The following is a 15,147-nucleotide window of genomic DNA, read 5'->3' as shown; positions in this document are numbered from 1 at the left end:
TAATGTCCCTTATTAGACAATTTTTCCACCTTTAGACAGTTTCTAGCAGAGGGGGTATAGCTTAGTGGTAGAGCATTTGACTGCAGATCAAGAGGTCCCAGGTTCAAATCCTGATGCCCCCTTTAAAATAAAGATTTTTCAAATAGTTGTTTGGGGGTAGAGGACTTTTTTTCCCAATATGTTATTCAGGGAAAATTGTCCCTTATTAGACAATTTCTCACGTTCAAATCCTGGCACCCCCTTGAAATCAAGTACTTTCTAAATGTATCTTGAGAGAGGGAGTACTCCATTTTTTGGTTATGTTACTCAGTCTAAAATGTCCCTCATTCAATGTTTTTTTCACTGTCAGACAGTTCCTAACAGAGGTGGAAGTGCAATTCACTTCAGATCTATAGGTCTCAGTTTGTAATATTTTTGTCATCTTGAAATCAAATACTTTATGGGTATGTTTTCAGAGAGAGAGTGTTCTTGATTAGCTTCTGTTGATATCCTGCTGTAATGTCCCTTATTAGACATTTTTTCCGCCTTTAGACAGTTTGTAGCAGAGGGGGTATAGCTCAGTGGTAGAGCATTTGACTGCAGATCAAGAGGTCCCATGTTCAAATCCTGATGCCCCCTTTAAATCAAGTTTTTTCAAAGAGTTGTTTGAGGGTAGAGGACTTTTTTTCCCAATATGTTACTCAGGGAAAATTGTCCCTTATTAGACAATTTCTCACGTTCAAATCCTGGCACCCCCTTGAAATCAAGTACTTTCTAAGTGTATCTTGAGAGAGGGAGTACTCCTTTTTTTGGTTATGTTACTCAGTCTAAAATGTCCCTCATTCAATGTTTTTTTCTCTGTCAGACAGTTCCTAACAGAGGTGGAAGTGCAATAGACTTCAGATCTATAGGTCTCAGATTGTAATATTTTTGTCATCTTGAAATCAAGTACTTTCTCAGTGTTTCTTGAGAGAGGGTGTGCTCTGCAAAAATGTCCCTCATTAGATGGTTATTCTCTGTCAGACAGTTCCTAACAGAGGTTGAAGTGCAACAGACTTCAGATCTATAGTTCTCAGATTGTAATATTTTTGTCATCTTGAAATCAAATACTTTATGGGTATGTTTTCAGAGAGAGAGTGTTCTTTATTAGTTTTTGTTGATATCCAGCTATAATGTCCCTTATTAGACGATTTTTTCCACCTTTAGACAGTTTCTAGCAGAGGGGGTATAGCTCAGTGGTAGAGCATTTGACTGCAGATCAAGAGGTCCCAGGTTCAAATCCTGATGCCCCCTTTAAATCAAGATTTTTCAAAGATTTGTTTGAGGGTAGAATACTTTTTTTCCCAATATGTTATTCAGGGAAAATTGTCCCTTATTAGACAATTTCTCACGTTCAAATCCTGGCACCCCCTTGAAATCAAGTACTTTCTAAGTGTATCTTGAGAGAGGGAGTACTCCTTTTTTTGGTTATGTTACTCAGTCTAAAATGTCCCTCATTCAATGTTTTTTTCACTGTCAGACAGTTCCTAACAGAGGTGGAAGTGCAATAGACTTCAGATCTATAGGTCTCAGATTGTAATATTTTTGTCATCTTGAAATCAAGTACTTTCTAAGTGTTTCTTGAGAGAGGGTGTGCTCTGCAAAAATGTCCCTCATTAGATGGTTATTCTCTGTCAAACAGTTCCTAACAGAGGTTGAAGTGCAACAGACTTCAGATCTATAGTTCTCAGATTGTAATATTTTTGTCATTTTGAAATCAAATACTTTATGGGTATGTTTTCAGAGAGAGAGTGTTCTTTATTAGTTTTTGTTGATATCCAGCTATAATGTCCCTTATTAGACGATTTTTTCCACCTTTAGACAGTTTTTAGCAGAGGGGGTATAGCTCAGTGGTAGAGCATTTGACTGCAGATCAAGAGGTCCCAGGTTCAAATCCTGATGCCCCCTTTAAATCAAGATTTTTCAAAGATTTGTTTGAGGGTAGAAGACTTTTTTTCCCAATATGTTATTCAGGGAAAATTGTCCCTTATTAGACAATTTCTCACGTTCAAATCCTGGCACCCCCTTGAAATCAAGTACTTTCTAAGTGTATCTTGAGAGAGGGAGTACTCCTTTTTTTGGTTATGTTACTCAGTCTAAAATGTCCCTCATTCAATGTTTTTTTCACTGTCAGACAGTTCCTAACAGAGGTGGAAGTGCAATAGACTTCAGATCTATAGGTCTCAGATTGTAATATTTTTGTCATCTTGAAATCAAGTACTTTCTCAGTGTTTCTTGAGAGAGGGTGTGCTCTGCAAAAATGTCCCTCATTAGATGGTTATTCTCTGTCAGACAGTTCCTAACAGAGGTTGAAGTGCAACAGACTTCAGATCTATAGTTCTCAGATTTTAATATTTTTGTCATCTTGAAATCAAATACTTTATGGGTATGTTTTCAGAGAGAGAGTGTTCTTTATTAGTTTTTGTTGATATCCAGCTATAATGTCCCTTATTAGACGATTTTTTCCACCTTTAGACAGTTTCTAGCAGAGGGGGTATAGCTCAGTGGTAGAGCATTTGACTGCAGATCAAGAGGTCCCAGGTTCAAATCCTGATGCCCCCTTTAAATCAAGATTTTTCAAAGAGTTGTTTGAGGGTAGAGGACTTTTTTTCCCAATATGTTACTCAGGGAAAATTGTCCCTTATTAGACAATTTCTCACGTTCAAATCCTGGCACCCCCTTGAAATCAAGTACTTTCTAAATGTATCTTGAGAGAGGGAGTACTCCTTTTTTGGTTATGTTACTCAGTCTAAAATGTCCCTCATTCAATGTTTTTTTCTCTGTCAGACAGTTCCTAACAGAGGTGGAAGTGCAGTAGACTTCAGATCTATAGGTCTCAGTTTGTAATATTTTTGTCATCTTGAAATCAAGTACTTTCTCAGTGTTTCTTGAGAGAGGGTGTGCTCTGCAAAAATGTCCCTCATTAGATGGTTATTCTCTGTCAGACAGTTCCTAACAGAGGTTGAAGTGCAACAGACTTCAGATCTATAGTTCTCAGATTGTAATATTTTTGTCATCTTGAAATCAAATACTTTATGGGTATGTTTTCAGAGAGAGAGTGTTCTTTATTAGTTTTTGTTGATATCCAGCTATAATGTCCCTTATTAGACGATTTTTTCCACCTTTAGACAGTTTCTAGCAGAGAGGGTATAGCTCAGTGGTAGAGCATTTGACTGCAGATCAAGAGGTCCCAGGTTCAAATCCTGATGCCCCCTTTAAATCAAGATTTTTCAAAGATTTGTTTGAGGGTAGAATACTTTTTTTCCCAATATGTTATTCAGGGAAAATTGTCCCTTATTAGACAATTTCTCACGTTCAAATCCTGGCACCCCCTTGAAATCAAGTACTTTCTAAGTGTATCTTGAGAGAGGGAGTACTCCTTTTTTTGGTTATGTTACTCAGTCTAAAATGTCCCTCATTCAATGTTTTTTTCACTGTCAGACAGTTCCTAACAGAGGTGGAAGTGCAATAGACTTCAGATCTATAGGTCTCAGATTGTAATATTTTTGTCATCTTGAAATCAAGTACTTTCTAAGTGTTTCTTGAGAGAGGGTGTGCTCTGCAAAAATGTCCCTCATTAGATGGTTATTCTCTGTCAAACAGTTCCTAACAGAGGTTGAAGTGCAACAGACTTCAGATCTATAGTTCTCAGATTGTAATATTTTTGTCATCTTGAAATCAAATACTTTATGGGTATGTTTTCAGAGAGAGAGTGTTCTTTATTAGTTTTTGTTGATATCCAGCTATAATGTCCCTTATTAGACGATTTTTTCCACCTTTAGACAGTTTTTAGCAGAGGGGGTATAGCTCAGTGGTAGAGCATTTGACTGCAGATCAAGAGGTCCCAGGTTCAAATCCTGATGCCCCCTTTAAATCAAGATTTTTCAAAGATTTGTTTGAGGGTAGGAGACTTTTTTTCCCAATATGTTATTCAGGGAAAATTGTCCCTTATTAGACAATTTCTCACGTTCAAATCCTGGCACCCCCTTGAAATCAAGTACTTTCTAAGTGTATCTTGAGAGAGGGAGTACTCCTTTTTTTGGTTATGTTACTCAGTCTAAAATGTCCCTCATTCAATGTTTTTTTCACTGTCAGACAGTTCCTAACAGAGGTGGAAGTGCAATAGACTTCAGATCTATAGGTCTCAGATTGTAATATTTTTGTCATCTTGAAATCAAGTACTTTCTCAGTGTTTCTTGAGAGAGGGTGTGCTCTGCAAAAATGTCCCTCATTAGATGGTTATTCTCTGTCAGACAGTTCCTAACAGAGGTTGAAGTGCAACAGACTTCAGATCTATAGTTCTCAGATTTTAATATTTTTGTCATCTTGAAATCAAATACTTTATGGGTATGTTTTCAGAGAGAGAGTGTTCTTTATTAGTTTTTGTTGATATCCAGCTATAATGTCCCTTATTAGACGATTTTTCCACCTTTAGACAGTTTCTAGCAGAGGGGGTATAGCTCAGTGGTAGAGCATTTGACTGCAGATCAAGAGGTCCCAGGTTCAAATCCTGATGCCCCCTTTAAATCAAGATTTTTCAAAGAGTTGTTTGAGGGTAGAGGACTTTTTTTCCCAATATGTTACTCAGGGAAAATGGTCCCTTATTAGACAATTTCTCACGTTCAAATCCTGGCACCCCCTTGAAATCAAGTACTTTCTAAATGTATCTTGAGAGAGGGAGTACTCCTTTTTTGGTTATGTTACTCAGTCTAAAATGTCCCTCATTCAATGTTTTTTTCTCTGTCAGACAGTTCCTAACAGAGGTGGAAGTGCAGTAGACTTCAGATCTATAGGTCTCAGTTTGTAATATTTTTGTCATCTTGAAATCAAGTACTTTCTCAGTGTTTCTTGAGAGAGGGTGTGCTCTGCAAAAATGTCCCTCATTAGATGGTTATTCTCTGTCAGACAGTTCCTAACAGAGGTTGAAGTGCAACAGACTTCAGATCTATAGTTCTCAGATTGTAATATTTTTGTCATCTTGAAATCAAATACTTTATGGGTATGTTTTCAGAGAGAGAGTGTTCTTTATTAGTTTTTGTTGATATCCAGCTATAATGTCCCTTATTAGACAATTTTTCCACCTTTAGACAGTTTCTAGCAGAGGGGGTATAGCTCAGTGGTAGAGCATTTGACTGCAGATCAAGAGGTCCCATGTTCAAATCCTGATGCCCCCTTTAAATCAAGTTTTTTCAAAGAGTTGTTTGAGGGTAGAGGACTTTTTTTCCCAATACGTTACTCAGGGAAAATTGTCCCTTATTAGACAATTTCTCACGTTCAAATCCTGGCACCCCCTTGAAATCAAGTACTTTCTAAATGTATCTTGAGAGAGGGAGTACTCCTTTTTTGGTTATGTTACTCAGTCTAAAATGTCCCTCATTCAATGTTTTTTTCTCTGTCAGACAGTTCCTAACAGAGGTGGAAGTGCAGTAGACTTCAGATCTATAGGTCTCAGTTTGTAATATTTTTGTCATCTTGAAATCAAGTACTTTCTCAGTGTTTCTTGAGAGAGGGTGTGCTCTGCAAAAATGTCCCTCATTAGATGGTTATTCTCTGTCAGACAGTTCCTAACAGAGGTTGAAGTGCAACAGACTTCAGATCTATAGTTCTCAGATTGTAATATTTTTGTCATCTTGAAATCAAATACTTTATGGGTATGTTTTCAGAGAGAGAGTGTTCTTTATTAGTTTTTGTTGATATCCAGCTATAATGTCCCTTATTAGACAATTTTTCCACCTTTAGACAGTTTCTAGCAGAGGGGGTATAGCTCAGTGGTAGAGCATTTGACTGCAGATCAAGAGGTCCCAGGTTCAAATCCTGATGCCCCCTTTAAATCAAGATTTTTCAAAGATTTGTTTGAGGGTAGAATACTTTTTTTTCCCAATATGTTATTCAGGGAAAATTGTCCCTTATTAGACAATTTCTCACGTTCAAATCCTGGCACCCCCTTGAAATCAAGTACTTTCTAAGTGTATCTTGAGAGAGGGAGTACTCCTTTTTTTGGTTATGTTACTCAGTCTAAAATGTCCCTCATTCAATGTTTTTTTCACTGTCAGACAGTTCCTAACAGAGGTGGAAGTGCAATAGACTTCAGATCTATAGGTCTCAGATTGTAATATTTTTGTCATCTTGAAATCAAGTACTTTCTAAGTGTTTCTTGAGAGAGGGTGTGCTCTGCAAAAATGTCCCTCATTAGATGGTTATTCTCTGTCAAACAGTTCCTAACAGAGGTTGAAGTGCAACAGACCTCAGATCTATAGTTCTCAGATTGTAATATTTTTGTCATCTTGAAATCAAATACTTTATGGGTATGTTTTCAGAGAGAGAGTGTTCTTTATTAGTTTTTGTTGATATCCAGCTATAATGTCCCTTATTAGACGATTTTTTCCACCTTTAGACAGTTTCTAGCAGAGGGGGTATAGCTCAGTGGTAGAGCATTTGACTGCAGATCAAGAGGTCCCAGGTTCAAATCCTGATGCCCCCTTTAAATCAAGATTTTTCAAAGATTTGTTTGAGGGTAGAAGACTTTTTTTCCCAATATGTTACTCAGGGAAAATTGTCCCTTATTAGACAATTTCTCACGTTCAAATCCTGGCACCCCCTTGAAATCAAGTACTTTCTAAATGTATCTTGAGAGAGGGAGTACTCCTTTTTTGGTTATGTTACTCAGTCTAAAATGTCCCTCATTCAATGTTTTTTTCTCTGTCAGACAGTTCCTAACAGAGGTGGAAGTGCAGTAGACTTCAGATCTATAGGTCTCAGTTTGTAATATTTTTGTCATCTTAAAATCAAATACTTTATGGGTATGTTTTCAGAGAGAGAGTGTTCTTGATGAGCTTCTGTTGATATCCAGCTGTAATGTCCCTTATTAGACAATTTTTCCGCCTTTAGACCATTTCTAGCAGAGGGGGTATAGCTCAGTGGTAGAGCATTTGACTGCAGATCAAGAGGTCCCAGGTTCAAATCCTGATGCCCCATTTAAATCAAGATTTTTCAAAGAGTTGTTTGAGGGTAGAGGACTTTTTTTCCCAATATGTTACTCAGGGAAAATTGTCCCTTATTAGACAATTTCTCACCTTCAAATCCTGGCACCCCCTTGAAATCAAGTACTTTCTAAATGTATCTTGAGAGAGGGAGTACTCCTTTTTTGGTTATGTTACTCAGTCTAAAATGTCCCTCATTCAATGTTTTTTTCTCTGTCAGACAGTTCCTAACAGAGGTTGAAGTGCAACAGACCTCAGATCTATAGTTCTCAGATTGTAATATTTTTGTCATCTTGAAATCAAATACTTTATGGGTATGTTTTCAGAGAGAGAGTGTTCTTTATTAGTTTTTGTTGATATCCAGCTATAATGTCCCTTATTAGACCATTTTTCCACCTTTAGACAGTTTCTAGCAGAGGGGTATAGCTCAGTGGTAGAGCATTTGACTGCAGATCAAGAGGTCCCAGGTTCAAATCCTGATGCCCCATTTAAATCAAGATTTTTCAAAGAGTTGTTTGAGGGTAGAGGACTTTTTTTCCCAATATGTTACTCAGGGAAAATTGAACCTTATTAGACAATTTCTCACCTTCAAATCCTGGCACCCCCTTGAAATCAAGTACTTTCTAAATGTATCTTGAGAGAGGGAGTACTCCTTTTTGGTTATGTTACTCAGTCTAAAATGTCCCTCATTCAATGTTTTTATCTCTGTCAGACAGTTCCTAACAGAGGTGGAAGTGCAATAGACTTCAGATCTATAGGTCTCAGATTGTAATATTTTTGTCATCTTGAAATCAAGTACTTTCTCAGTGTTTCTTGAGAGAGGGTGTGCTCTGCAAAAATGTCCCTCATTAGATGGTTATTCTCTGTCAGACAGTTCCTAACAGAGGTTGAAGTGCAACAGACTTCAGATCTATAGTTCTCAGATTGTAATAATTTTGTCATCTTGAAATCAAATACTTTATGGGTATGTTTTCAGAGAGAGAGTGTTCTTTATTAGTTTTTGTTGATATCCAGCTATAATGTCCCTTATTAGACAATTTTTCCACCATTAGACAGTTTCTAGCAGAGGGGGTATAGCTCAGTGGTAGAGCATTTGACTGCAGATCAAGAGGTCCCAGGTTCAAATCCTGATGCCCCCTTTAAATCAAGATTTTTCAAAGAGTTGTTTGAGGGTAGAGGACTTTTTTTCCCAATATGTTACTCAGGGAAAATTGTCCCTTATTAGACAATTTCTCACGTTCAAATCCTGGCACCCCCTTGAAATCAAGTACTTTCTAAGTGTATCTTGAGAGAGGGAGTACTCCTTTTTTTGGTTATGTTACTCAGTCTAAAATGTCCCTCATTCAATGTTTTTTTCTCTGTCAGACAGTTCCTAACAGAGGTGGAAGTGCAATAGACTTCAGATCTATAGGTCTCAGATTGTAATATTTTTGTCATCTTGAAATCAAGTACTTTCTCAGTGTTTCTTGAGAGAGGGTGTGCTCTGCAAAAATGTCCCTCATTAGATGGTTATTCTCTGTCAGACAGTTCCTAACAGAGGTTGAAGTGCAACAGACTTCAGATCTATAGTTCTCAGATTGTAATATTTTTGTCATCTTGAAATCAAATACTTTATGGGTATGTTTTCAGAGAGAGAGTGTTCTTTATTAGTTTTTGTTGATATCCAGCTATAATGTCCCTTATTAGACAATTTTTCCACCTTTAGACAATTTCTAGCAGAGGGGGTATAGCTCAGTGGTAGAGCATTTGACTGCAGATCAAGAGGTCCCAGGTTCAAATCCTGATGCCCCCTTTAAATCAAGATTTTTCAAAGAGTTGTTTGAGGGTAGAGGACTTTTTTTCCCAATATGTTACTCAGGGAAAATTGAACCTTATTAGACAATTTCTCACCTTCAAATCCTGGCACCCCCTTGAAATCAAGTACTTTCTAAATGTATCTTGAGAGAGGGAGTACTCCTTTTTTGGTTATGTTACTCAGTCTAAAATGTCCCTCATTCAATGTTTTTATCTCTGTCAGACAGTTCCTAACAGAGGTGGAAGTGCAATAGACTTCAGATCTATAGGTCTCAGATTGTAATATTTTTGTCATCTTGAAATCAAGTACTTTCTCAGTGTTTCTTGAGAGAGGGTGTGCTCTGCAAAAATGTCCCTCATTAGATGGTTATTCTCTGTCAGACAGTTCCTAACAGAGGTTGAAGTGCAACAGACCTCAGATCTATAGTTCTCAGATTGTAATATTTTTGTCATCTTGAAATCAAATACTTTATGGGTATGTTTTCAGAGAGAGAGTGTTCTTTATTAGTTTTTGTTGATATCCAGCTATAATGTCCCTTATTAGACCATTTTTCCACCTTTAGACAGTTTCTAGCAGAGGGGTATAGCTCAGTGGTAGAGCATTTGACTGCAGATCAAGAGGTCCCAGGTTCAAATCCTGATGCCCCATTTAAATCAAGATTTTTCAAAGAGTTGTTTGAGGGTAGAGGACTTTTTTTCCCAATATGTTACTCAGGGAAAATTGAACCTTATTAGACAATTTCTCACCTTCAAATCCTGGCACCCCCTTGAAATCAAGTACTTTCTAAATGTATCTTGAGAGAGGGAGTACTCCTTTTTTGGTTATGTTACTCAGTCTAAAATGTCCCTCATTCAATGTTTTTATCTCTGTCAGACAGTTCCTAACAGAGGTGGAAGTGCAATAGACTTCAGATCTATAGGTCTCAGATTGTAATATTTTTGTCATCTTGAAATCAAGTACTTTCTCAGTGTTTCTTGAGAGAGGGTGTGCTCTGCAAAAATGTCCCTCATTAGATGGTTATTCTCTGTCAGACAGTTCCTAACAGAGGTTGAAGTGCAACAGACTTCAGATCTATAGTTCTCAGATTGTAATATTTTTGTCATCTTGAAATCAAATACTTTATGGGTATGTTTTCAGAGAGAGAGTGTTCTTTATTAGTTTTTGTTGATATCCAGCTATAATGTCCCTTATTAGACAATTTTTCCACCATTAGACAGTTTCTAGCAGAGGGGGTATAGCTCAGTGGTAGAGCATTTGACTGCAGATCAAGAGGTCCCAGGTTCAAATCCTGATGCCCCCTTTAAATCAAGATTTTTCAAAGAGTTGTTTGAGGGTAGAGGACTTTTTTTCCCAATATGTTACTCAGGGAAAATTGTCCCTTATTAGACAATTTCTCACGTTCAAATCCTGGCACCCCCTTGAAATCAAGTACTTTCTAAGTGTATCTTGAGAGAGGGAGTACTCCTTTTTTTGGTTATGTTACTCAGTCTAAAATGTCCCTCATTCAATGTTTTTTTCTCTGTCAGACAGTTCCTAACAGAGGTGGAAGTGCAATAGACTTCAGATCTATAGGTCTCAGATTGTAATATTTTTGTCATCTTGAAATCAAGTACTTTCTCAGTGTTTCTTGAGAGAGGGTGTGCTCTGCAAAAATGTCCCTCATTAGATGGTTATTCTCTGTCAGACAGTTCCTAACAGAGGTTGAAGTGCAACAGACTTCAGATCTATAGTTCTCAGATTGTAATATTTTTGTCATCTTGAAATCAAATACTTTATGGGTATGTTTTCAGAGAGAGAGTGTTCTTTATTAGTTTTTGTTGATATCCAGCTATAATGTCCCTTATTAGACAATTTTTCCACCTTTAGACAGTTTCTAGCAGAGGGGGTATAGCTCAGTGGTAGAGCATTTGACTGCAGATCAAGAGGTCCCAGGTTCAAATCCTGATGCCCCCTTTAAATCAAGATTTTTCAAAGAGTTGTTTGAGGGTAGAGGACTTTTTTTCCCAATATGTTACTCAGGGAAAATTGAACCTTATTAGACAATTTCTCACCTGCAAATCCTGGCACCCCCTTGAAATCAAGTACTTTCTAAATGTATCTTGAGAGAGGGAGTACTCCTTTTTTGGTTATGTTACTCAGTCTAAAATGTCCCTCATTCAATGTTTTTATCTCTGTCAGACAGTTCCTAACAGAGGTGGAAGTGCAATAGACTTCAGATCTATAGGTCTCAGATTGTAATATTTTTGTCATCTTGAAATCAAGTACTTTCTCAGTGTTTCTTGAGAGAGGGTGTGCTCTGCAAAAATGTCCCTCATTAGATGGTTATTCTCTGTCAGACAGTTCCTAACAGAGGTTGAAGTGCAACAGACTTCAGATCTATAGTTCTCAGATTGTAATATTTTTGTCATCTTGAAATCAAATACTTTATGGGTATGTTTTCAGAGAGAGAGTGTTCTTTATTAGTTTTTGTTGATATCCAGCTATAATGTCCCTTATTAGACAATTTTTCCACCATTAGACAGTTTCTAGCAGAGGGGGTATAGCTCAGTGGTAGAGCATTTGACTGCAGATCAAGAGGTCCCAGGTTCAAATCCTGATCCCCCCTTTAAATCAAGATTTTTCAAAGAGTTGTTTGAGGGTAGAGGACTTTTTTTCCCAATATGTTACTCAGGGAAAATTGTCCCTTATTAGACAATTTCTCACGTTCAAATCCTGGCACCCCCTTGAAATCAAGTACTTTCTAAGTGTATCTTGAGAGAGGGAGTACTCCTTTTTTTGGTTATGTTACTCAGTCTAAAATGTCCCTCATTCAATGTTTTTTTCTCTGTCAGACAGTTCCTAACAGAGGTGGAAGTGCAATAGACTTCAGATCTATAGGTCTCAGATTGTAATATTTTTGTCATCTTGAAATCAAGTACTTTCTCAGTGTTTCTTGAGAGAGGGTGTGCTCTGCAAAAATGTCCCTCATTAGATGGTTATTCTCTGTCAGACAGTTCCTAACAGAGGTTGAAGTGCAACAGACTTCAGATCTATAGTTCTCAGATTGTAATATTTTTGTCATCTTGAAATCAAATACTTTATGGGTATGTTTTCAGAGAGAGAGTGTTCTTTATTAGTTTTTGTTGATATCCAGCTATAATGTCCCTTATTAGACAATTTTTCCACCTTTAGACAGTTTCTAGCAGAGGGGGTATAGCTCAGTGGTAGAGCATTTGACTTCAGATCAAGAGGTCCCAGGTTCAAATCCTGATGCCCCCTTTAAATCAAGATTTTTCAAAGAGTTGTTTGAGGGTAGAGGACTTTTTTTCCCAATATGTTACTCAGGGAAAATTGTCCCTTATTAGACAATTTCTCACCTTCAAATCCTGGCACCCCCTTGAAATCAAGTACTTTCTAAATGTATCTTGAGAGAGGGAGTACTCCTTTTTTGGTTATGTTGCTCAGTCTAAAATGTCCCTCATTCAATGTTTTTATCTCTGTCAGACAGTTCCTAACAGAGGTGGAAGTGCAATAGACTTCAGATCTATAGGTCTCAGTTTGTAATATTTTTGTCATCTTGAAATCAAATACTTTATGGGTATGTTTTCAGAGAGAGAGTGTTCTTGATGAGCTTCTGTTGATATCCAGCTGTAATGTCCCTTATTAGACAATTTTTCCGCCTTTAGACAGTTTCTAGCAGAGTGGGTATAGCGCAGTGGTAGAGCATTTGACTGCAGATCTTGAGGTCCCAGGTTCAAATCCTGATGCCCCTTGAAAATCGAAATTTTTCAAAGAGTTGTTTGAGGGTAGAGGACTTTTTTTCCCAATATGTTACTCAGGGAAAATTGTCCCTTATTAGACAATTTCTCACGTTCAAATCCTGGCACCCCCTTGAAATCAAGTACTTTCTAAGTGTATCTTGAGAGAGGGAGTACTCCTTTTTTTGGTTATGTTACTCAGTCTAAAATGTCCCTCATTCAATGTTTTTTTCTCTGTCAGACAGTTCCTAACAGAGGTGGAAGTGCAATAGACTTCAGATCTATAGGTCTCAGATTGTAATATTTTTGTCATCTTGAAATCAAGTACTTTCTCAGTGTTTCTTGAGAGAGGGTGTGCTCTGCAAAAATGTCCCTCATTAGATGGTTATTCTCTGTCAGACAGTTCCTAACAGAGGTTGAAGTGCAACAGACTTCAGATCTATAGTTCTCAGATTGTAATATTTTTGTCATCTTGAAATCAAATACTTTATGGGTATGTTTTCAGAGAGAGAGTGTTCTTTATTAGTTTTTGTTGATATCCAGCTATAATGTCCCTTATTAGACAATTTTTCCACCTTTAGACAGTTTCTAGCAGAGGTGGTATAGCTCAGTGGTAGAGCATTTGACTGCAGATCAAGAGGTCCCAGGTTCACATCCTGATGCCCCCTTTAAATCAAGATTTTTCAAAGAGTTGTTTGAGGGTAGAGGACTTTTTTTCCCAATATGTTACTCATGGAAAATTGTCCCTTATTAGACAAATTCTCACGTTCAAATCTTGGCACCCCCTTGAAATCAAGTACTTTCTAAGTGTATCTTGAGAGAGGGAGTACTCCTTTTTTTGGTTATGTTACTCAGTCTAAAATGTCCCTCATTCAATGTTTTTTTCTCTGTCAGACAGTTCCTAACAGAGGTGGAAGTGCAATAGACTTCAGATCTATAGGTCTCAGATTGTAATATTTTTGTCATCTTGAAATCAAGTACTTTCTCAGTGTTTCTTGAGAGAGGGTGTGCTCTGCAAAAATGTCCCTCATTAGATGGTTATTCTCTGTCAGACAGTTCCTAACAGAGGTTGAAGTGCAACAGACTTCAGATCTATAGTTCTCAGATTGTAATATTTTTGTCATCTTGAAATCAAATACTTTATGGGTATGCTTTCAGAGAGAGAGTGTTCTTTATTAGTTTTTGTTGATATCCAGCTATAATGTCCCTTATTAGACAATTTTTCCACCTTTAGACAGTTTCTAGCAGAGGGGGTATAGCTCAGTGGTAGAGCATTTGACTGCAGATCAAGAGGTCCCAGGTTCAAATCCTGATGCCCCCTTTAAATCAAGATTTTTCAAAGAGTTGTTTGAGGGTAGAGGACTTTTTTCCCCAATATGTTACTCAGGGAAAATTGTCCCTTATTAGACAATTTCTGACGTTCAAATCCTGGCACCCCCTTGAAATCAAGTACTTTCTAAATGTATCTTGAGAGAGGGAGTACTCCTTTTTTGGTTATGTTACTCAGTCTAAAATGTCCCTCATTCAATGTTTTTTTCTCTGTCAGACAGTTCCTAACAGAGGTTGAAGTGCAACAGACTTCAGATCTATAGTTCTCAGATTGTAATATTTTTGTCATCTTGAAATCAAATACTTTATGGGTATGTTTTCAGAGAGAGAGTGTTCTTTATTAGTTTTTGTTGATATCCAGCTATAATGTCCCTTATTAGACAATTTTTCCACCTTTAGACAGTTTCTAGCAGAGGGGGTATAGCTCAGTGGTAGAGCATTTGACTGCAGATCAAGAGGTCCCAGGTTCAAATCCTGATCCCCCCTTTAAATCAAGATTTTTCAAAGAGTTGTTTGAGGGTAGAGGACTTTTTTTCCCAATATGTTACTCATGGAAAATTGTCCCTTATTAGACAAATTCTCACGTTCAAATCTTGGCACCCCCTTGAAATCAAGTACTTTCTAAGTGTATCTTGAGAGAGGGAGTACTCCTTTTTTTGGTTATGTTACTCAGTCTAAAATGTCCCTCATTCAATGTTTTTTTCTCTGTCAGACAGTTCCTAACAGAGGTTGAAGTGCAACAGACTTCAGATCTATAGTTCTCAGATTGTAATATTTTTGTCATCTTGAAATCAAATACTTTATGGGTATGTTTTCAGAGAGAGAGTGTTCTTTATTAGTTTTTGTTGATATCCAGCTATAATGTCCCTTATTAGACAATTTTTCCACCTTTAGACAGTTTCTAGCAGAGCGGGTATAGCTCAGTGGTAGAGCATTTGACTGCAGATCAAGAGGTCCCAGGTTCAAATCCTGATGCCCCCTTTAAATCAAGATTTTTCAAAGAGTTGTTTGAGGGTAGAGGACTTTTTTCCCCAATATGTTACTCAGGGAAAATTGTCCCTTATTAGACAATTTCTCACGTTCAAATCCTGGCACCCCCTTGAAATCAAGTACTTTCTAAGTGTATCTTGAGAGAGGGAGTACTCCTTTTTTTGGTTATGTTACTCAGTCTAAAATGTCCCTCATTCAATGTTTTTTTCTCTGTCCTGTCAGACACTTCCTAACAGAGGTGGAAGTGCAATAGACTTCAGATCTATAGGTCTCAGATTGTAATATTTTTGTCATCTTG

General features: G+C 37.4%; 13 non-coding genes across 13 annotated transcripts; all 13 read left to right on the top strand.

Moving 5' to 3' along the window:
* Positions 1–1,200: 1,200 nt before the first annotated feature.
* trnac-gca (transfer RNA cysteine (anticodon GCA)) lies at positions 1,201–1,272 on the top strand. Its single transcript has one exon. It is a non-coding gene; the product is annotated as a tRNA-Cys (tRNA).
* Positions 1,273–1,854: 582 nt separating this feature from the next.
* Positions 1,855–1,926, top strand: trnac-gca (transfer RNA cysteine (anticodon GCA)). The gene has a single exon. It is a non-coding gene; the product is annotated as a tRNA-Cys (tRNA).
* A 582-nt stretch (positions 1,927–2,508) lies between these two features.
* On the top strand, positions 2,509–2,580 carry trnac-gca (transfer RNA cysteine (anticodon GCA)). The gene has a single exon. It is a non-coding gene; the product is annotated as a tRNA-Cys (tRNA).
* A 1,235-nt stretch (positions 2,581–3,815) lies between these two features.
* trnac-gca (transfer RNA cysteine (anticodon GCA)) lies at positions 3,816–3,887 on the top strand. Its single transcript has one exon. It is a non-coding gene; the product is annotated as a tRNA-Cys (tRNA).
* A 581-nt stretch (positions 3,888–4,468) lies between these two features.
* trnac-gca (transfer RNA cysteine (anticodon GCA)) lies at positions 4,469–4,540 on the top strand. Its single transcript has one exon. It is a non-coding gene; the product is annotated as a tRNA-Cys (tRNA).
* A 1,232-nt stretch (positions 4,541–5,772) lies between these two features.
* On the top strand, positions 5,773–5,844 carry trnac-gca (transfer RNA cysteine (anticodon GCA)). The gene has a single exon. It is a non-coding gene; the product is annotated as a tRNA-Cys (tRNA).
* A 583-nt stretch (positions 5,845–6,427) lies between these two features.
* trnac-gca (transfer RNA cysteine (anticodon GCA)) lies at positions 6,428–6,499 on the top strand. The gene has a single exon. It is a non-coding gene; the product is annotated as a tRNA-Cys (tRNA).
* Positions 6,500–8,065: 1,566 nt separating this feature from the next.
* On the top strand, positions 8,066–8,137 carry trnac-gca (transfer RNA cysteine (anticodon GCA)). Its single transcript has one exon. It is a non-coding gene; the product is annotated as a tRNA-Cys (tRNA).
* Positions 8,138–8,718: 581 nt separating this feature from the next.
* Positions 8,719–8,790, top strand: trnac-gca (transfer RNA cysteine (anticodon GCA)). The gene has a single exon. It is a non-coding gene; the product is annotated as a tRNA-Cys (tRNA).
* Positions 8,791–10,021: 1,231 nt separating this feature from the next.
* trnac-gca (transfer RNA cysteine (anticodon GCA)) lies at positions 10,022–10,093 on the top strand. Its single transcript has one exon. It is a non-coding gene; the product is annotated as a tRNA-Cys (tRNA).
* A 581-nt stretch (positions 10,094–10,674) lies between these two features.
* On the top strand, positions 10,675–10,746 carry trnac-gca (transfer RNA cysteine (anticodon GCA)). Its single transcript has one exon. It is a non-coding gene; the product is annotated as a tRNA-Cys (tRNA).
* A 1,233-nt stretch (positions 10,747–11,979) lies between these two features.
* Positions 11,980–12,051, top strand: trnastop-uca (transfer RNA opal suppressor (anticodon UCA)). The gene has a single exon. It is a non-coding gene; the product is annotated as a tRNA-Sec (tRNA).
* Positions 12,052–13,779: 1,728 nt separating this feature from the next.
* Positions 13,780–13,851, top strand: trnac-gca (transfer RNA cysteine (anticodon GCA)). Its single transcript has one exon. It is a non-coding gene; the product is annotated as a tRNA-Cys (tRNA).
* The last annotated feature ends 1,296 nt before the right edge of the window (positions 13,852–15,147 follow it).

The sequence above is a fragment of the Oncorhynchus kisutch genome, unplaced genomic scaffold (assembly GCF_002021735.2).
Source record: "Oncorhynchus kisutch isolate 150728-3 unplaced genomic scaffold, Okis_V2 scaffold4071, whole genome shotgun sequence".
Lineage (NCBI taxonomy): Eukaryota > Metazoa > Chordata > Actinopteri > Salmoniformes > Salmonidae > Oncorhynchus > Oncorhynchus kisutch.
This window is presented reverse-complemented; position numbering and strand designations above follow the sequence as displayed.